Source organism: Varroa jacobsoni, unplaced genomic scaffold, assembly GCF_002532875.2.
Source record: "Varroa jacobsoni isolate VJ856 unplaced genomic scaffold, vjacob_1.0 contig00285, whole genome shotgun sequence".
Taxonomy (NCBI): Eukaryota; Metazoa; Arthropoda; class Arachnida; order Mesostigmata; family Varroidae; genus Varroa; species Varroa jacobsoni.
This window is the reverse complement of record NW_019214440.1, coordinates 84347-106011: the sequence shown is the minus strand read 5'-3', so window position 1 is coordinate 106011 and position 21665 is coordinate 84347. Positions and strand designations below refer to the sequence as shown.

The 21665-nt window shown below is 43.1% G+C and overlaps 1 long non-coding RNA gene across 1 annotated transcript; it reads right to left on the bottom strand.

Moving 5' to 3' along the window:
- Positions 1–3496: 3496 nt before the first annotated feature.
- LOC111271019 (uncharacterized) lies at positions 3497–20883 on the bottom strand. Its single transcript, XR_002686603.2, has 3 exons — positions 20612–20883; positions 4206–6787; positions 3497–3706 (listed from the first exon to the last, which is right to left on the bottom strand). It is a non-coding gene; the product is annotated as an uncharacterized LOC111271019 (long non-coding RNA).
- Positions 20884–21665: the final 782 nt, after the last annotated feature.

Below are 21665 nucleotides of genomic sequence, written 5' to 3'. Positions count from 1 at the left end.
AAGGATTAAATGGCTACCGGGTTCATTGGCCGATCATACTGACACCCAGAAGTGTGTTGTATGCATATAGTGCACCGTCAGTTGAATGGGCGGATTCGAAACAAAAAAGAATTTGAATAGATAAGGAGAAATATTGTTGGGACGCTCATGAGGCGGCCGAGTGGCGACGGTCGCTACAAGTGAGAGTGGACTGTAAACGAACCCCCCTCTGTACACATTGGCCTGATCTTTTACACAACTATGTTCCCAAACAGTAACGTCATCGCGCTTTCTCAGCCGTCAACTACGAGTAGATCCGCATAATGAGAGTTCGTTTCAGTGTTAGACCGTCTCGATCTCGTTAGCACGCGCTAGCTATGATACACTGAGTTAGCCTCTGTCCCTCCTTCCTCTGAGATGCCCCTTGTAGACGCGGCGTTCGCTCTATCAACAATTTCGAATCGTGTGTTGTCGAGTATTTTGTTCAGTCTTCTTACGTATGCTACTATAAACGCCGATACGTTCATCTTTCACGTCGGTCTCGATTACACGGATCTGATTCGATCCTTCGCGTGTGAGGTAGCATTGTTAAACGAATGGACGCACAACAAGCTCCAGTTAGCAAGAAATGTTGAAATTAATAATTCGATGCGGCAATTCTGTGTTATCGCCGACGCGTGCTAAAATAAGGAACAAGTGCTATGTTACCGTTGGTAAAAATGTTTTTACAATTCACAGGATTTTAGCCACAATCTTGAAGCTTCGCTCCGCTCCGCTCTGACGTATTTATCTCTAGACTACAGAATAACAGATGCAATAATCGTAATAGTAAAATAACAGTAACAAACAGCTGTGGTGACAGAAACGAGCTAGCGGTCTTCAGTGTTCAGCGATTCTTATGGCACCAGTACAATGATTCGCGCTGAGGAGTGAAGAAGGTCTTCACCACTGAAAAACTTCCGCAGATGTCGTAACCTCATTCGCAGCAATCGACATTTCAGTGTTTAGTTCTGCTTGATCACCAGCAGGAGAAGCAGCGGTGCAGCCATGTATATAAACATCCAACTGCCGGTTTCAACACGGACGAAACTGCTAGAAACAGAAACATACAAGAGATATACTGCAGTTGAATTTTACCCCCCACCACCAACGCGCGCCTGATAACAACGACGGCATTGTTTTGACTTTGGCGGGCATTTATTTCAACATCATTACCAGTCTCCTGTTAACTCCTTGCGTTTCACGTTTGGCGTGCCGTTTATCATTGTTAGGGTTTTGCAAAGATGACACGCGAGATAGGTATGTAGTCGTGCGCGCGTTTATACGCTGATAAGTAACAAGTAATTGAGACGCATCTGTTTATTATGGGCTTCACGAGCTGCTTTATTTCTTTCAGCCAAAAAAGTTTACTATCAGTTTTTGAAACGAGCGCATCATCCGTCCGGGTGAAGCTTACCGCTTTTGGGATCGTCTTCATCAAACATATATTAGCTGCCACCGCATGCAAAAAGTCATCAACAGTGAATTGATTACGTACTGTAATTAGTGGCGCTGTTTACTTATCTGTTCGGGTAGCAGGTGTCCTTGGACCTCGCCAAATAGTTCAAACAAAATCGTAAGCTGGTTCCGAATATGCACCTTAAACTATGACGAGTCTGTTTGGCAGGGTTTCTGTACTTTTTTCTTCTTCAATACATTATAATGTCCATTAGTAATAATATTAACGTTTTGTCTTGCCGAAAATCTGCCCAGTCAGTAAAAATACCCATAAGCAGGCTGGACATTGTAAACACACGTTTAACTTTTAATAAACGTAGCGAAGGTGTTATGCGCTCGTTTTCTACCTGTCGTAGTTCTCTAATTGTTAAAACGTTGAGTTCTGCATTGCAGATCTCTGCACGTTGTTCTTCTGCATCTCGCCTCCCGTGACGTTAGGAAAATCAATTGAAATCAGTAGATACTGTACTTTAGTTCAGAACTACAGGACCGTGATCGCGGTAATGGCTATTCATACTTGACACATCTTTAAACGAACGTTAAAGGCAATAACACCGCTGGCATTTCTTTCTGTCTACGGATCCAGGTGACTCGGAAACTGCGTTTGGGCCCACGGTTTGTCAGTGTAAATGGTCGGCTAGTAAGTGCTAGCACGACTGTTACTATATAAATATGCTCATTTTACCGAACCAGATAGAAGTGTTGACGTCAGGAACTAGTCGGCAATATTGATCTTTAATCGTTGGTCAAGCGAGCTTTGACGAAAATCGTCGCTTCCTCATAGAGGTTACTAACAAAGTAGCCTGAGAAAATAGCGCGTAAATCTTTTTTTTCCCGATCGTTTTGCTGAAATTTCATGAAGACTGAAAAACGTCTAATGCATACGTCAGGCATAAAGCTACAACGTAATCAAATGACGACAGAAGAAACAAATGATGATGAAGCACTCTCTACTGTCTCTTCTGAAGTTTTGAGCAAATTTAATTAATCAGCCATTTCTATCATTTCTCCACTTAGCCCGAATCGGCCACAATATGAATTTTACTGAATTTTTATTAACGTAGTTTCAGCCCTTATTGAATGAACTAGGATCTACAATCCTTTCTGTCTCTCGCCGTCTGTCGTCTCTCGAAATCTCTCCAAAGCTCAATAGAAAAAATTTAGCTTGCTTCTTGCTGGTTTAGTTTGTTCGTTATAAGCCTGCTAGGGTAAACATTTTTACCGGGCTTTGCGTCCTCCTTGACAACAGAGCATCACTCGACGATCAATCCGCTGCAGCTGACGAAGTCTGCAACATTTCAGGTTTAGTGTCATCAAATAATTTTTGCTAGCGGAGCTGGCTGATGACTGCACGTGGTGCAAAATGGAAAAAAGTGCAACGGGAGTGCAGGCGCAGGCGCAGGCGCAACAGGGTAAGTAGCCGACAATGAAGTGTGGATAGGAAAACAGAAGAATCACCGTATCGATGAGAGTCTGAACGACGGAGGCCCAATAGAGTGAAATCACGTGAAGTTAGACCAAAATAGCTGTGGTCGTGGAATTTGTGTCAATTTGCGGAAATCCTCGAGGGCTAGAAGCCGGAACGCTTTGTAAATTAATTGATAAATCAAGCGGCGGGTGGTCGTAGGTGAAAAGGAGCTTTCAGTACACTTTCAGATCTGGCTTGTAGGGACAGCCCAGTTCATCTCTATCGAATCCAGCAATAGTACAAGTAATAGCATCATGGGCTAAAGACACCGGCAACATAATTTAGTCCCTCTTTGTTGAGGCGTAGTATTTTAAAAAGAGGGTAGGTCGGGATAGCCACTTGAAATAACTTAGCAATAGCGTTCACTTTTAAGTTATTATAATTTTACAATAAATAAATGTATAAATAAGTAAGTAAATGTTGCAAATACTGTTCGCGTGCATTGTCGCTTACTTTCTAAGAAAGCATACGTTAGTCTAACCATAGATCATCACTTTTGTTTGCCTTTGTTAACATTTTAAAGTAAAAACATAACATTCTAAGTGACTAAAAATGATTTATTCGCTTAGTAATTGTCTTCATACAGAGAAGAAACACGCAGCTGCCAGAATCTTACCGTGAGAAAATGAATTCTCTTCTACATAAATGAGCGCTTCATTTCGTCAGCCATTGTATCAACGATGGAAATGCTCAAGTGTTTTTGCAATCTTCGAATGTTGCAGGGTCTAACCTTGATTTTATTTTGCCGTTGCAGTTTACCAGCTGGAAACACAAAACAGAAAATAACCCCACGGTACAAGCGCGTTATGAAGTCCACTAGTTTCAATAATGTTGAACGAAGCTGTTGTTTACTATTTCTGACGCTTTATTAGATGCGCGCCAAGCACAGAATTGAATTTTCGATTTCGGGGCTTGAATTTAGTAGAAATTTCAGCGTGGTTTTTCTTGTTCTGTTTACACAATCACGTCATAAGACGGATCTATACACCAGAGTACTAAATTGCTATTTTCACGTATGTAATTCAGTAATTCTTTGTACAAAGACGTCCTTTTTTTCTAGGAGAGTATAGACATATGTGAGCGGATTCAATTAATGTCAATGGTACGTATGCATTATCTTCAGTAATCTATTAGGCAGGCGCCAATGTCAACCGGTGAATATTAACTAAGGGAACACACTTATTCCCCTAGGAGGTTGTATAACACATATTATAGCTATAAACATCTGTTAGACTATCACATCGTTTTATTATAAGCTTACCATTAAGCGGAAAGTAGTTGACATAGAGCAGAAGATCAGAAGTAACAAACATCCGTTCGCGTGTTTCTTCAGCCTTTTCTCTGTCTATATTGCTGCGCGTATATATAGGATACACTTGCATTTTTCTATGTGTTTTTAGCCCATATCTCTATATATAATAGGTATGGAAGATTGATACTTCTGTTGAGAGTGCAGCTGCTTATAGTATGCAATTTCCTGCGATGAATCTCAGATATATTGTTACCGAAACGTCACGCTTCGTCACAGCGGTTTCTGTTATCGTTGTTACTGTGGCAGCTAACTCTTCTTTCGTTGCTGGTTTTATTAGTGCCGGCTTGAATCGCGCTAGTGGCGGCGGAAATTTTTGATGCCGACGCATCGCTAACCGATACTCGGGCTCTTCCTCAATGGTAGATTTAACTTTAGTTTGGCAGCAGCGTAACAGTAGATAAGTAACAGCGGACGAGTGATGGGCGACCTTCAGTTACGTTGTCGACGATATAACGGCCGATGTCGCCTAATACCTATGAAACTACCATATAGGATAGGGAAACAGGAAGGCGGTCACACAGGGAGCAAGTGCTAAGAAGAGAGAAAGAGACGATTTATGCAGTGGCGTGACGGCGATCATACAAACGACTGCAACCGGCCAGTCCCATTGAGTAACTCGGTTTTCTAATTTCACATGAGGATACGAATCGGACTCAAAACCTACTAATCAACCAGAGCGGACAGCCAATTTATTGAGCGATCGCCACGGTGAGACCATGGTAAGGCACCAGAAAACTCTACCAGTAAGTGTTTATGCACGTGTGTGTGCGTGTGAGAGCGTCAAATGTTTCCTGTGCACTATTGTCTATGCTAAACATGGCGAATGATGCAATTATGCAGCGTCGGCAGCAGACATATTGTAATTGAGCCGATCGTCTCACAGAAGCGGCAGAATTTCGAAATGCATTCATAGCTATCGCCTTTAAAAACACTCACTTATCACCAGGTTGAACATAATACTTCGACAGACCCAAAGCTCTTGCGCTATAATTACTACTATAAGATGAATTATGATCAAACGACTATGGCAACACTTGGCGATTCTGTTCTGACCTGTCCTATTAGTAGGGATAGAAGGTACAACCTGAAATAACCCGTCCGTTCGTAGAGCTTGTTCGTTAACTACCACATTTCGAAAGTTCATTTTCACAATTTCGACTATGCTGCTACATCATACAGAAGATGTAGCATCCGACCACACCTAAAGCTGAGTGGTCTGCATAAGACCACGCTTAACAAGCGTCGATACAATGCCCCCTGAGAAGTGGCTGAGCCGTTAGTGGTGACTGTGTAAAACTCACTCTTACGAACTGATGCTGTGAACAGTCAATAAAATAAGCAATATATTGATAAAATACTGATGATCGCACATCGTCAATAGGATTCAATTCCAATTTAATTCGTAGAAATTACTTCATTTTACAGAGATTCTAAATTTTTAACAGATGCTTATTGGAAGTGACTGCCGTTACTGAAATCAGTACTTGTATATCATTTTTTTTTTATTGACTTTCATGAAGTATTTTTGGTTTTTTGCAGGTCGATGAACCTAGTTAAGGACCAATATGCTCTTATATATATGCACTGGGTGGTAATCTAATCAGCAAGTTTTGTCTTTTCTCGTATGTAATCGTTCTTACTTAAGTCAGTGCTCAAACCCCTTGATCTGCTCCTTGTAGGAGTAAACTTTTTTTTACCAATACACTCGCGTAGAGATACTTCTTCAATTCAAACCTTTATTGGTTGCCCGAAATAAACCAAATGGTGTTGATTTCCGTAATGCACATGGCATTTCGAGCTTAATCTTACGACGTCGGCGAGACGTCGCTGCATGGTTCGATTTGGAACCCGTATCTAGCCATAAACAGATTAAAGGAAAAAAGGTATTCATGGCCTCGTGAAGAGCCAACAAAAATGATTGCCGCAAGCGTATTGCAGACAACACGATCTATTCGGTTCATTTATTGCCAATATTCTCAACTGCCTACAAGCCCCAACGCCTACTTAGCTACTTGTTCAGACTCCTACTTAGCAATGATGAGGGGCGCCGGGAGGTGTTGAAATCCCCTACGAATACACAGTCAAGTCACTGTCGTTTAGCTACTTCCGAGTAGACGACATATGACCTGGCCGATCCTGGTCATGTAGGAACTCGTTGACTGAGTAGCGACGAGTGATCGAGAGGACGACGTCTTCACGACGTTGAGCAGACGCGTCTGACGGATGGGAACGAAAGGCAACCAGGGTGGGAGACAGCAGTATCACCTTAACAGATACCTCTACCACCCTCATCGTCATAGACTTTAAGCCGGAGGGCGCTGCAGCAACAGCAGAAATGGCTGTCGTAGGCCCGCACAGTAACATACGGCTCACTGGGTTATCTCAGTTAGTTGATGGTACTTAAGGGGTGCGAGCGAGTAACGTGACATGGGCATCAGGCAGGCGTTGATGTCGTGAGGATGCGCTTTTTCTAAATGACGATTATTCTCGCTCTTTTGATGGAAGTTGGGCGCTTCAGCCACGCACCTGCCCTGTAAACGTCAGAGAAAAAGAAAGACCCATGTATCCAACGGAAACCGCAATGTGTTCGCTTTCCACATGTAAATCAAAGATATATGTATCCCAGCTATACTATAAGGAATTACTTTAAGGCTAATTTGTTGAGTGCGGTCAATATATCACGCACATAGTGCTACGACAGCATTTTCTACGATAGACTATAAGATACTGTCTGTCATCGGACTCAGTACCAGATGATACGCACTGTCGTTCTAAGGTCCCAAACGGTCCTCATTTTTTCAGGTCAGTTACGCTATGCTTCGCGAACGGGATTTATCGTGAGTGCTAAGTTACGCCGTCGTCATTCAAAAAGCCATCATGATCGTCAAAAAAGTACGAGTAACCGATAGTTCAATTTCGGCGGCAACCTTTGGCAATGTATTTTTCTACTTAAGTAGCCAGTGTTGGAGCGCATACTGGCCCAATAACGAGCACAGACGCCTACTAAAGACATAAAACATACAGGTAGGTCGACACAGACAGACACACAGTCGCATGAGCATCCTGGCCACTTTAAGACCGTTGAATTACCCCATCTGGCACAATTCTACGACCTACCTTGTACCCTATATGTATATATATATATATATATATATATATATATATATTCTTTCAAAGTTTGGTTCGTGAAAAAAACAGAGATCCTAGGGCTATTGGTTGGATTGGAGATACCGAAACCAGTTCGAAATGCTGCGAAATCAAACGTCGTTGACCTCTGTAACATGAGGCTGTCGAATCTTCGGCAAATGAAGCGCGACACATAGGCCACCGATCAGACGTTTAATACTAGTCGGAGACGGAACACATGTGGTTGCTCCGTTACGCAAGGCATTGGACGCTGCAGCTATTATACGTGTCGTTAACTTGAAGACGTGAGTGGCCAACTTCCCGGTGTGAGGTAAGCATACATGTAAGAACGAAATCACTTCTAGGAAGTCATCGTAGAAGGCGCGCAAAGACGGGGCGCCTTTACTTAGGACCAATTCAGCAGGTGGCGAAGGTCATTATGCATTAACTGAACATTTGTTTCGAGTTTACTCACATCAATGTATCTTAAATGTTACGCGCATTGAGGCCTCTGGTACTCATTATTATTAAATCAACGTATTTAGGCACATCCGAGTGAACCCGTTGGTAATGTCAAACTTCGCAACTTCAATTCACTGGAAACAAAAGTGGCCAGTGTTGCACTCATTTCTGGTAAAAACCTCTTACTTATTTGGAACTTCATTGCAGCTGACGCAATTTTTTTCTCACGGTTCACCTTCCCTCAAGGTTACACCTATAGCCTTCCTGTCGATATTGTGTTATCTTTTGGATGAATGTTGGATATAATAACGTTTTGTTGACATGTGGCTTATTCAACACTCTATCTATCGAAGAAGTTTCTGCATGCCTACCATCTTTATCGCCCTCGACTGCGTTCACTGCTAAGGAACATAATCAGAATATAGCATTCATAAACACCGCGACCAAAACTATACAGGGGCTTATATATATATATATATATATATAGTTCTATAAAGGACGCACGTCAAGCAAAAGTAAAAATACCAATGGCAATAGCTTGCATTTTTCGCCTTCCCCATCCCATCAGATTCTATAATTTACTATATATTCTATTATGTGGACCTGTGGCTGTCGTTCGGATCGCATAATCATCAAAGCCATTATGGACCTATAGAGACGTGTTTGATGCTTTTCAAACGTCAAACGGCAGAGCGCGAATAGCGGCGCCGGTACTAGCAGCAGGAGCAGTCTGCGACGCATAACAACAACAACAACAAACGGTGAGAACATTGAAGCGAGGGCAGGAATAATAACAACAAAATAGCGAGTCATAGATAAGTGGACATGGGCATAAACGTGCAAATATAATGAAGAAATTTTTTGTTGGGCTCTCATTTTTTTGAGCTCAGTAAGACTTTGCTCGTGACGTATTATAATTAGCACGACTGTATATTCATGATAGCATAAAAAACTCGGGCGGCCCTTTACGTGCAGTTTTCGTGCCTACGGAATGGGAAAAGTGTGAAAACCGGGAATTTCTGTTCAGCTGTAATAATCCTTAGTCAATGATGACAATATGCTTAGTTGACAAATGCATAAGTACGAGTCTGTATCAGTTGCAGCCCTTTATGCGATGATGGCACTATAATGAAGCCGTGTATTGGAAATTGACAAACAATTGTCTCGACAACATGACAAAAACAGAAGACACTATCTAGAAGCTTTCGAATGAGCGTTTCCGTTACACAAAAAAAGCCCATCAATAACGAAATGCACGAGTTCCTGTGTAGGCCGAAGAATGGTGAAGGCCATGTAATGCTGGCATGGTAACATCGCTTGTCGATATAAATCATTCACTGCGCTTATAGTTGGAAAAAGCAAATGGCTGTCTCAATACATGTTCATAGATGTGCCTGTGCATTCGATTGGTGGACATGTTAAGAATCATTTTAGCCATAAACTGCTTCACTATTCAGGCACGTACTTTGCTTTGCCACCATCCTGCCGACACGAAACGTTCGAACAGAACGAGTCATTTGTGATGCCGCACCGGGCCCCATCGCACCTCTCAGGATTTCCAAGCTGCGAGCCGAAAAACGAGCTGAACTTCGACAAGTGTTTGATTGCGCAATTGTTTCCTATCATGATCATTGAGTGTTTCTAATCGACTGGCTGTCTGTTCACGGCAGATCCGTTCTTTCTTTCTTTCCGCATTATGATGTAATGGCGTGAATATTTTCTCTGGCTGTTCATTTGACGTGTATATATATGTCACGGGTTTCATCTCGGTTTCACTTCGTTCATGATGACCACAGCTCTTTCTGATGTCTTGCTTATCCTTATAATTATCATATGCACAAAAATATCTAATCATGATGTATACATGTATATATACGTCATGATATAGTTACCAGGATATTTGTTCGTATATGTATGTTTCCGTTGTTATTATTGTACAGTGAATCGGTCACGTACCGGCGCGTACGTTTGCTGGGTAGTATTTCACGATTGTGCTAGTGACGACATACTCAAGTAGTATGGATGCATGTGTGTCTCATGACTCAAGTCAATGGCTTGAGCTGGTTCGTTCGGTCTTATTGTGCTCTGATCTGATCGTGTACCGGCTTCGTTCCGGCTCGCCCCCGCCAATCGTGCTTTCATTCTGAGCCATTGTCACTGGCTGCTTGAATAGGACACTAATTAGCCACCCAGCATTGTGCGTCAATCACTCCATTCAACACCAGAAACCAACTAAAAGATGTCCACTAGCTTCCCTATCGCACGCTGCTGTCAGGAAATCGTGCATACATCTAACGTGCACCCGCGAACTCGGTCATCTACTTGTCTTCACCTGTCTGGCAGGCTTTTTTTTTACCTAGTCATCGAACGCGAAGTATTTGTTGAAGTCTCGAAGTCGTGCACTAATTTGGCATTACTTCGCCATTCGAAATCGGTGGGTGCTCGACTTAGCAGGGAGCCGAAATGTGCCAATAGGAAAATTGCCAGCATGCACAAACAATTAGCCAGAAAGAGCAGTCTATGATGCTTTCGTCGAGTGTCTCTCCTACCACTTAATGCCATCCTGTATTGGCCCCTGTAATCACAAGAAAGCCGTCTTCTTGGCTTCGATTTTAGTTCATGTAAAGAATGCCTACACTGCGCGATTTTCCACTTGTTATTACTGCTTCCAGAAAGGCAATCAGAAGGGGTGTTTTGGGGGCACAGCCGCAACGGCAGCGCTGTGCAAATGCATATGGGGAAGGGCCGTCACAGCCGTCGCCATGTAAGCCCGTTTGCCTATATCGTAGCGTATACTTTGCGAGCTGTCTTCGTATATAGTATACATATGAATATACGTAATTTGGTGCTAATTTTGTTGGCTGTGTTGTTGTTGCCGCTGCCGACACCGGTGACGTTCGCGCTGGCTTCAGAATAGCATGCATGCATGCATACATACATACATACAAACATGTTGCGAAAATACTACAATATACTAGTCCATCCATATATCTGTTCTTTGGTCCCGTTGCTGATGCTGCCGCTGATAGCATAATGTGCTTGTTTGTTAGGTTTATAAGGCCGATCCGACATCCGTTACATCCGTGTGTACCGAACATGTGTTACGAATACACGTCTAAAGGTTTTACTACGTGTGTACGTCCTTACTCAGGAAATTTACGAAGAGGAACACGTCAGCCGTGATCTTTTTCTCTAGCCTCGCTTGCAGGCGCAGCAAGAAGAGAAATCCGGAACAATGGAGCCGCTGCTTCCGCCTGCAAACGAAATAAGCTATGCTACATTGGCGGCTGGTGTAAGTTTCATTCATAGTTATATCAAAATAATCTATACAATATTATGGATTGTTTTCGTAATACGTGTAACTGTCACATCTTACATGTAGCATAATGTCTGCGTGGATAAATGACCAATTTATGTTCTACGTTGACATTGTAGATGATCCAATATTGCTATTAGAGTCCCTATGGACGTTCTTTAAAACTCTGATCGAACAATCTGGGCTTCTATTGATTAATCATTGGTTGAATGCCAGCCTATCTACCGCACCGCAAAAACGTCGTTGCATCTTTGTATCGGCTCTACTATTGTGCGAGGCAGAACGGCTATGGTCTGTATTGACAGGATTTCGGAAAAGAGCTGCCATAGAGTATGCATTCGACTAAGGATCAATGAACAAGCAAATTGCAAACAAATAGTGTATCGGTGTGGCCTGTTTTGGGCAAGCTCGCCTATATTATAGACACATATTACACTGCAGCACTGAGAAATTGTCATAAAATCACTTCTTTCCAGCAATTATTATCCCAACGGAAATATCTATTCTATATTAATACTGCAGGAGTTAACACTCAGTGTAAATTGGGCATTATGTGTAGCTAGAAAAAAATAAAAAAAAAAATGTCGAAGCAATATTTTCATTCGATCTCTGCCTCTGACGTTACTCTGAGCGTCGATAGCAAAACTGATCCGCCTCGTTAGCGCCATCCGCCGTCTGCTCATAACAATCATTATCTATTCTACCATAATCTTCATCTTCTTTTGTCTTTTCCAGCCGAAATATTATAATTTTATGCGTCTACGTTAGGATGGTAAAGTATGGTCTATTTTGGTCAGTAATTGGGAAATCTCCAGATCTTGGGTCATTTCAGATCCTCGTATAGCTATTGATGAACGTCGGCCCGTTAATACGCGTGGTGGCATCGACAGAGAGATAGCTTTCGGCGGGACTCGCAGCGCTTTGAATTAGGCGTGAGAATGCAGTCGGTACATACATCCAGCTGCTGCGTGCAGGAACCCATCTTGGCTATGCTTAGCGCTGTCACGTCTGGAGATTGGCACCACTTGAAAAATCAGAGCAGTTGAAGGAATGGGCCATGCGATGTCGGTCCGATCGTGCAGCACCGCCAGCTCCTACCCTGATCGCAAAATGTCCGGACGCAGAAAATACAATAGCGCATCAAAACAAAGATCGCACAGAGACAACACAAGATTGCCGCTTACTCAAATCTTAAATGTGTTTGCATGTTACCCTGCAATAATGGCCGCGTTGTCGGCATCAACAAACATTTAATAGAAAATAAAATGAAAATTTTTCAAGTGCGCTTTTTTGCCCATCTCGAACTCATGCTATACAGTCGATCTTGCTGGTAGCAATTCGTGGACGGATGGTGTTCGTTGCACTCGCTTTGTCGCCATCAACGTTGCAACTGTTTGGTATTTGAAGCATATTGAAGCATTTGAAGCGTCATTTTCAAAGGCAGAACTTGTAAAAAAAAACAGAAAGAAAAATATTTTCAGCAGGTTCAGCTTGCCGCTCATCTTGATGCTGCTCCTATTGCTCTCCTAGGGCAGGTCATCAGGTCGAGTTTCGCAGTCCAGTAGCAGTGGCCTGACCAACTGAATGTCGCTTGCACTCGCCCTTTCAGCCAGTTATTCATAAGGCCACGCGAAGCGTTGGGCCGGATAGTCAGTTCTGATCAGCAACTGATAGACTACGATTGGCTATCTCAATCAGTGACACCAGATAAACTTGCTACAGTTTAATTTTCGTTGGCCCTCGAATCGAAGAAGTCTTGTCACTGTCCGGCCTATTAGATACTCCGTGGAAGACCTCGCACTTTTCTGTAATGGAAATCTAGATTTTTTTTAAACCTTCATTTATTATTCTTTGAATTTTCGAAGGGATTCTATCGGCAGGGCCTCGTAAAGTGAAGGACCTGTTTGCAATGTAATTGTGCAGTAGAATGGCGTGAAATAAATACATGAACGAATACATACGACTGCTTGTAATCGACTTCATTATGTGCCTATTTTTCTTCTTTCCAGTGTGGATATTTTATTATATGCAGTAATACTATTATATTTTATTGGTATGATTGATCAGTACACATTTCCTGCAGAGATATTAGAACATACGTCACGTCGTCGTACGTAGACGCCGTTTATTTGAACAATAGCGTTCTGCAAAAATGGGTTGATCTGTACTTCGGCCAGGAAGCCCATCTAACCGCGAAGTCGATCTTTAATGGCTGTCAGCATACGATAAGACTCTTCTAAAGGCTCAGTTATTGACGGTAGTAGGATTATCGCATAGCCTTTTCGAAGTAGCTGAATCGGTTTATCGTTCCCAACAAAACGAGTTTTTAAATATTGCAAATTATCTTCTTCACTGTCACTGAAAAAAGTGTATCGCTTTTATCGAAGTGTAGTTTAAACATTGACAAACATCTCTATATTGACTTACTATTTTTTATCCCACAATAAAAAATGAGATATCTCATGTAGGATGCGGGAGATAGTCTATAGTGGTTATGTGTGTATATATATATATAGACGTCTCCATCGTGGTTCATAATAACAGTACTAAATGCGCCTCTTCAGTTTATTGAGTTTTTCAGAAGTATAAAAAAACTTTGTAGCAGTTTTAACGGACCCACAACTAGCACTTCAACGACGACCAGCGACAATGAAAGGTAGAAGCATAGACGCGCTAATTTGTCGCTCGACTTGTGACTGTTGCTGTTTCACGATGGTTGCCTTTGCCGTGACTGTCACCGTAATTATCATCCCGTAGTTCCGTTTACCGTTTATTTTGATCAATAGTGTTAAGATGATTTCTTATTAGTTTTGTTGCAACGCTATATACATAACTTTTAATGTACCTACTATATATATATATATATATATGGGGAAATAAGCTAATGTATGTACAGTTACATGAACGGGATCACCGCAGCGTGGCCGTCGAACACGGCCTTTTGTTGCATCTAACATCTCCGATAACAGTATCCAGCATTGAGAAAAAACGAATCAGCAAATGAAACCAAGCCCTTCTGGAAGATGTATTGCTGCGTTGGTCCTTCTGACTGTAATTGGTCTTTGTTTGGTCGCTGACTATTGTTGGCAGCGGTGGGGCATCGTAACGGTTCACGCCTTCCCTGAGATCGTTTGTCCCCAGTTCTTCTCCTTTGGATCGACGACACTGCGTCTTTCGTTACCGTCTTAGCGGCAGTTCTGTTGCTGGGACTTTACCGTGGGGCATGCGTACTACAGACGACTCGGATGATGTAGATGCCAGTGCCAAGTAGACGGTCACGCGTACGCATAACTTGGTGACCTCAGGCATAACCTGGTCGCCTCGATGGCACACTATAGCGATGATTTTGCTGACTTTGCCGGGCAAACATTTGGCCTAAATGCACCACATGTGCTCATCGCAACGACAGTCTGTTTCTGCTGCGGCTGCAGCTATTGATTGTGTAATGTGGTAAACTAGCAAATGGTCGGTTAGAAACTTTAGTCATTATGGCGAGGGACTGTATTTGTTGTGGTACAACAAAGTCTGTTAAAATATGTCAGATACAACGAATGAGTTCGGATGGCTTCGTCCATTCTAATGTCGGCCTTACTTCCTTGCACCAAATGGGAATAATGAGCTACTTTATGAATATATTCTATTGGGCCCTAGCATCGAGACGTTGGTTTTGCACACGCCTCTATCATCCAAATCCCAGTTACTTTAGTCGAAGTAATCCTTACCGGATTGAATTGCCCCTCTTTAAAATAGTTTTTGGGAATATATCTTGGCTTCGATCTCGTTTTTTTAGCTTCTTGGATCTCAGAAAATATTTTCTTCTTAAATCTTGCAGAACCTTTCGCTAGAGGAAAAATCTCGTATTTGGTATAAGCATAACTTAAGGCCATACAAGCAGCATTGAGTTTTTAAGCACCAGGGTGTCAGTCGGTGCATTACCGTAATGAGGAACCTTAACGTGCCCCGTCGTATTGCACGGATGCGCTGAGGCAAACATGCCTTACCCTTGAATGTGTTAGGGTTCCCTTCTGACGGCCGTTAACGACAAACAGTTTGTGCCCTCTTGAAATACTCAGGTCCCTCAGAGGTTTCATTACGGGCGTTTCCGGCTTCAGATGATCCTTAAAAATAGTCCTGCATAACTTCGTTCAGATATGCTATGACAGATAGCTCAGAACTAGGATACTCGCGAATGTGGCGTTGATTTATGGTCTGATCGCCAGAAACGAGCCGCAACGTTTTCTAGAAAATAAAACACGAGCAAACTTAAATTGGCTCACTAATGGCAAACAAGCAGGCGGGTGCGGTTCCGTCTGCAAACTGGCTGACCTCTAATATTGTTTTAACTCAACAGTGTATCATATGTATGGCTCGCTAAAAGATGTTGAGTGTAGCGCACCTAAATTCGTATGACTCGCGCTGCCAAACAGTAACTGTCATAGGCAGATCTAGAATGGATTACCAGAAATATCTGCCTCTACACTTAGGCCGTCAAAGACAACAAAGTCAATTAAAGCATATACAGAGCCAAAATGCGATAATTAACAGCACTGTTTGTGTTTTTCATTTTGTAATGTACAATTATTTTAAATTAATGCCCATTCTTTTCCAAAATAACAATTAGTATCTCCTCTCTCGTTAACATCACACCCTTTTCCTCTGAACTACTTTGTAGCATGGATAAAAAAAGCTCCGTCAATTAGATTTTGTACCAGCTCAATTCATCTGATCTTTTCTACATCTTATTATAGTCAAATTAAAAAGTCATATCATTTAAACTATTAATATCTCCGAACTAGATATAACAAGATAGTATTATATTGTAATATATGCTGTAAGATATATTGTAACATTTTATTTGTCTCTAATTTATCAACTCCCTAGAAGGAGACCAAAAAGAAGTTGCCTTTCCAAGACCATGCAAATGGCACAATTTATTGGAATAAAGTTTGTTTTAGAAAAATAATTGCTGTAATGTCTAGGTAACTTAGCGTTACCTTAAAAAGTTTGCATTATACTATGTGAGCAAGCTTATATGCTACTTTATAGTTTTAAATTAAACACTTTTCATCGCAATTCGCAGTCGATAGTATGTTAGATTCATTTTCTCAATAATCTTAATAGAATTACTACGTTCGTAGTGACGAAACATAGTCCATACAGATGGTGTTAAATCTGTCACACCGGAATTTGTGCTGAAGAGTCTTAGGATAAACAACAAACATTCAGGTAAGGAAATAATGATGATGGATAGCCATGGTAAACGAAATTTCCTTTCATATATCTAAAGCTACCATAGTATACTAAATGAAAGCTCGTTTAAGTTGTTCGTTCTCATGTAAAGCGGCGCCCGTGTAATTTTGCCCCCATTTTTTTATTTTTCGCTTTGCGTAATGCAAGCCACTCTGCAAGAACGGGGGCATACCCATAAGGAGTCCGCTCATTTGATGACGGTTGCAATGACATCATCCAGTTAATATTGCGCAAGATTCACGAGAGTTCTTTATCTCTCATGTTTGCTGGTCTTGCTTCTTCTTTCCTTTTTTGCCCTCAGCATGGGCTCTTTCGTGACTTGCGTGGCCCTGGGGCTTTCTTGAACACCCAGGGCGGTTGGCCGGCCAGTCAGTCAGCCAGCCAGCCAGCCAGCCAGCCAGGCATTTCTGTTACTGTTGTTGCTGTAGACTCCAGTCAATGTCTTTCCTGCTTTGATTTCGTTGTCGTCTTTGTCTAACTCTTTCGTAAAACTTTTCAGACGAGTGCGTCGCAAATCGCGAACCGGGGACTGAAGACCGAAGTTACTCAATCTAGTGTCGGTAGTGCCGCCGCCGCCGCCGCCGTTATCATCGCTTGATCGTTCCGTCATTCGCCTTTTGCATTTCTCCTTCATCTATCTTCCCGTCTTTTTTCTTCGCTCGTGTGCTGAAGTGTGTTTTGGCGTTTTCTCCTTCGTCATTTTCTTTCGTCGTTCAGCCTTCCCGACCCGTCGCTCCGCTCATTTCTCCATCATCAAGACACCTACATTGTAGACCGCTGTTTCTTTTTGTTGTGGTGTTTCGGTACGGGAAGAAGGCGACGCCGTCCTCAGGTGCAGCTATCTTTTTCCAGGGAGCGGAAATTACGGGGCCGCTTCTGTCTGTGAGCGTCGTCGCAGCACCGCTCGCTTGACCGTCCGCAGATGAACGGAGCAAATGACGACACCAGGTACAATCTCAATCTAGTAGCGGGTTGACTGCGCGTGTTACATCGCCGTTGCATGGCGGCGCTCGACTCTTGGCCGCTCGCTCCCTTACGGTGCGTACCTACCCAGAATTAGTATCGTCTAGCAACAGTCGTTTAACAGCGTCCGCGACGCAGCAGCAGAAGCAGCAACCAACGCTGCTGCCCACGCTAGTCCTCTGGCCCGCATTGCGGTCTTAGGGAGGATCCCTTGCGCGTCGCAATTTGCCGCTGCTGCTACAATAGCCATCATCCGTCGATCCCTTTCCTCCTTTGAATGTTTTTCTTTCTACTACCCTGCTACCGCTGCTGTCGATAGAGTTAGCGTTGCAGAGCAGCCATCAGCAGGGAACAGCAGTATCCAGTTCTTACCTTCCGGCGACTGCTGATGTTTTCGACGACGCTGACCTTGACTTTAGCGATGGTGCTAACCTTGAAGCGCCATCGCGCCGCAGCGCGTCGCTGCATCAGTGCGTAAGCGTGCAAGCAGAAGTATACGTCCCTATACGAGTGTGAGCTTTACTGTGTCGCGTATTAGGAGTGCCGTGAGTTGCGTCTGTCCGGTGAATGGCGGTGGTCGCTATTTAACAATGAATTGTCTCATTTTTCCATTGCATTTCCTTGAGGCTTCGCGCCGCTCTCCGAAATGCAGCAGGTGTTGCCAGCAGCTGCTTCGCGTGAGTAACAGTTCCGCTAAAAAACACCCTAGACGCTTTCCATACAATCCATCTTGCTGCTGTTACTCCAACCCAAAGTTGTACAGATGGCAACGATTGCGCTCGTGGCCAGCGCCGCTTTCTAATGAAGGCAGACGACATTAGCTAGTATTGTCTAGCTGGAAGATTCAGCTAAGGTGCTACCCTGCGCACGATGCCAACGCTGACGAGATGAGCTTGTGTAACAGCAACGCTAGAAATTAAAACCTGCGCTTCTCCGTTCCGGTGCCTTGCGCTGGGGAAGCTCAAAGAGCTTTCGAATAGGCAAACGGTTTTCCAGATCGATAGAGTTAAGCTGCTTAATTCATACTACCTGATATTAACAATGACGCTGATTTTTTTCGTTGAAGGGTGGCGCGTGTCTTCGGTCTCGTTGGCTACACAGTGTCTCCAGCAACGGACACGGGAGTTAGTCAATGGACAAACGCTACTTTTTCAGTCCAAAAAAAAAAAAAATAATAACGATAGTACTGGTAACTAGAAAACATTCGGCCACTACGATTTCGGCGCAGTGATGATTATAACCGCCAGATACCACTGCCGAAAACTATACATCCACACGCATATACACCCCCAAACGCGTACGCACAGACGTACACGGAGGCACAAGTAGCCGTAAACTGATATTTATGACACCGTTTGGTAATCGATTGCCGTCGGCACGACATCACATTGGCGTTCAAAGGTAAGTGTAGCACTATCGGAAAGGCCACTACAGAATGACTCACATCTGCTGATGTAGAGTTACTTGAGGCAGCCGTCCTGTGATCGGGCTACCTGAAGCAGCTTGATGTGTGACTATCGTCAGCAATGCGAAACAGATCAGAGCTCGTCCATACCCATCACTACACCACGTTAGAGGAATAATTTAGAACTACAAAAAAATCATTCAGGTAACCATAGAGAACAACTCTTACATCCTTTTAATAATCTAAAGCTACAGGGGTAGGGCAGCGCAAAATGAATTGGCTCGAATGTCCGAAAAGAAGGCGATCATTTGTGGACGCAAATACGTTTAGGGACAGAACAGCGACAGTAAAGAGCATTTGGAAGTTTACGTACGTAAAGTGTACACGTATTCACGAACTTTGACATAGACACGTCTGGATCCGCCTGAACCGTTTTGTGATTTGAAATGAAGAAGACCGATCTATGACGTTTATGTCTTTAAGTGAGAAATAACAGCAGAACAAGTTATATGAACCTCTGCACGCTCGCCGGATAAACAACTTTTCCATTTTCGCTTGCCAGTACAGGGGGAAATCGATGAAAATTAACGGCATAGATTTAACATTTCTTCTTTGAAATAACGAACCAGCGTTTTTATTGTTTCCGTACTTTGACATTGTTTCGTACTAGCTTCTCGTACTACTGAATGCCATATTCTTCGGTAGAGATTTTTTAGAGACGTTCTTACAGCGTGATGAGCGATCGATTGTTTCGTGCTGCGGTTAATTCTGAAGCATACGCAGATATATGCTCTTTTAATTGTTTCGCAGGTTCTTAGCGCAAGTTAGTAACTCAATCCGGTGGCCTGTGAGCGAGCATACTTCATCTATTAAATGGAACTCTCCTTGGACCTGCCACCTTGGTAGCTTGTTTGAGTTGACCCGGCCAGACCAATTTATCTCGATACGATTCGATATCAGAGTCAACGAGCGTGCCCCAAAAAACACACATGTCGATTCGTTTTCTCAGAACAGATGAGGTTGAGTGGGCGTACGTAGACTTCAAATAGACTTCACAAACGGACAATACCATCGACAACGCAGCTGTCAAACTGACTGGTAACGAGACTCATCGATATAGTCTCTCTGCCTTATTTTACCGCCGGTTAATAATTTTTAGAGTTGATCTACAGTATTCGTGAAGAATAATTGCGAACTTTCATTCTGTTTTATTAGGTTTGCTATCACTTCAATGCAGAGCAGCTCACAGTTATCTCGCAAGTGTAATTATGGAGTATGTGGTACAATGCCGTATGGAAACAAATCTATATCTGAATAGGCTTCGGTCGATAGCAGGTTCGTCGTCTCATCTTGTGAACCACGCGTATCATGCATTTTGTGTATCCGCAGCACTCTAAATGAAAACTTACCAATTTTCCTTTATCATCAGTATCTTGGCTATAGTCGTTATCGTTGCCAACTTGATTGTTGTTAGTCAAGCCTCGCTTCAAGTCACCTCTAAAGACAATGTTTGATAATTGGATACTATGAAGTTATCACTAACTCCAACAACCAATCCATGTAGCTTTACAAACACTTGAGAGAGCATTAATAATAAAATAGGATATTTTGAACGAGTCCGCTTGCAGTATTGAAAATTCGGTATTTGATTTTCGATACTATAAACCCAGATGGTTGAGTTTGCTAGCCCCATGCTGCTGCTGCTGCTGCTGCTGCGTCCGTTTGCCAAAGCTCTATTCAGAGTTTGGCGTCCCAGAGATAGATAGATGGCTGACCACCTTTCCCTTATGGCGGGTATAATTTCCTATTTTATATTTCTGTGGTCGCACTTACCATAGCTGTTGCAGTTGTGTTCTCGTCGTTGTTGTTGACGCTTACTTCGATGCGGTCTACGCTAGTTCTTCCATCTCGTCTCGCAATATTACGCAACTAAACACGAGAGACGCCATCAGTGAGTACGAAGCCATTGCTGCTGCCTGTTGTGTGTTGTTGCCAACAACTACTCGCGGTCCGTCGAGCGTAAAGACCTTGAAGATGCCGCCGCCATTGCCGGCGATGTTGCCACTGTTGTCGTTGAATAATAATACTGTCAAATAGCGCGCGGGCTATTAGAGTAGCTGGCCATCCAGCCAAACTACCAGCGCAAGTCAGAAGCGTCGCAGTGTCTGTCTGCGTACCCCTTTGCTTGTTTGACAAATATGTTTTTGGCGGCTATGGTCGCAGCTTCTGCTGGAAGTTTGTGGAGTTCGCAGTGTTTATGAGACTGATGCTGAGAAAGTAATGGCCACGTGAGAACGGACGCCATCGGCAGCTGCTATCAGTTACAACGGTTGCTAAGGGGGCAAATGGTCACCCAGACGACCGGCGATAGAAGCTATAGTTGTGGTCGAAGTAGCGGCTGTAATGGCGACGGTGATACAGGGGAGCAATCGATACGTGGCGGACCAATAGAGAAGATCGAATTCATGGATTCTGGGGCAAGTTTGCATGCGCAAATCTAACAAAACGATAACGTTAGACAAACGCAGGAAGAGGGACAAACATCAGAAATCACTTAACAGAGACGTCGCTGTAGATTGCGCTGGTGCAGCGATGATAATGCCTCTGCTTGAAGACAAGGAGCGGAGCCCCGAAAGGCGTCCGCCAAGCTGGCCAGCGAATGTAAAGTAGCAAGTGGACTAAATACCTGAGAAGACTGTGGCTAATTTATGCCAATTATTTGAACTGATATAGTAGCTTAAAGATGGCAACGGTGATCGGCATAGTCGCAATAGATTAGAAGAACAATCGTTTCCGAACTTGAGCGATCAGCACAGTCACCCATATTCATAAATCATTTGACAGAATCATCATTAGTTCGGAAGATAAAACTTTTAGTAGACATTTA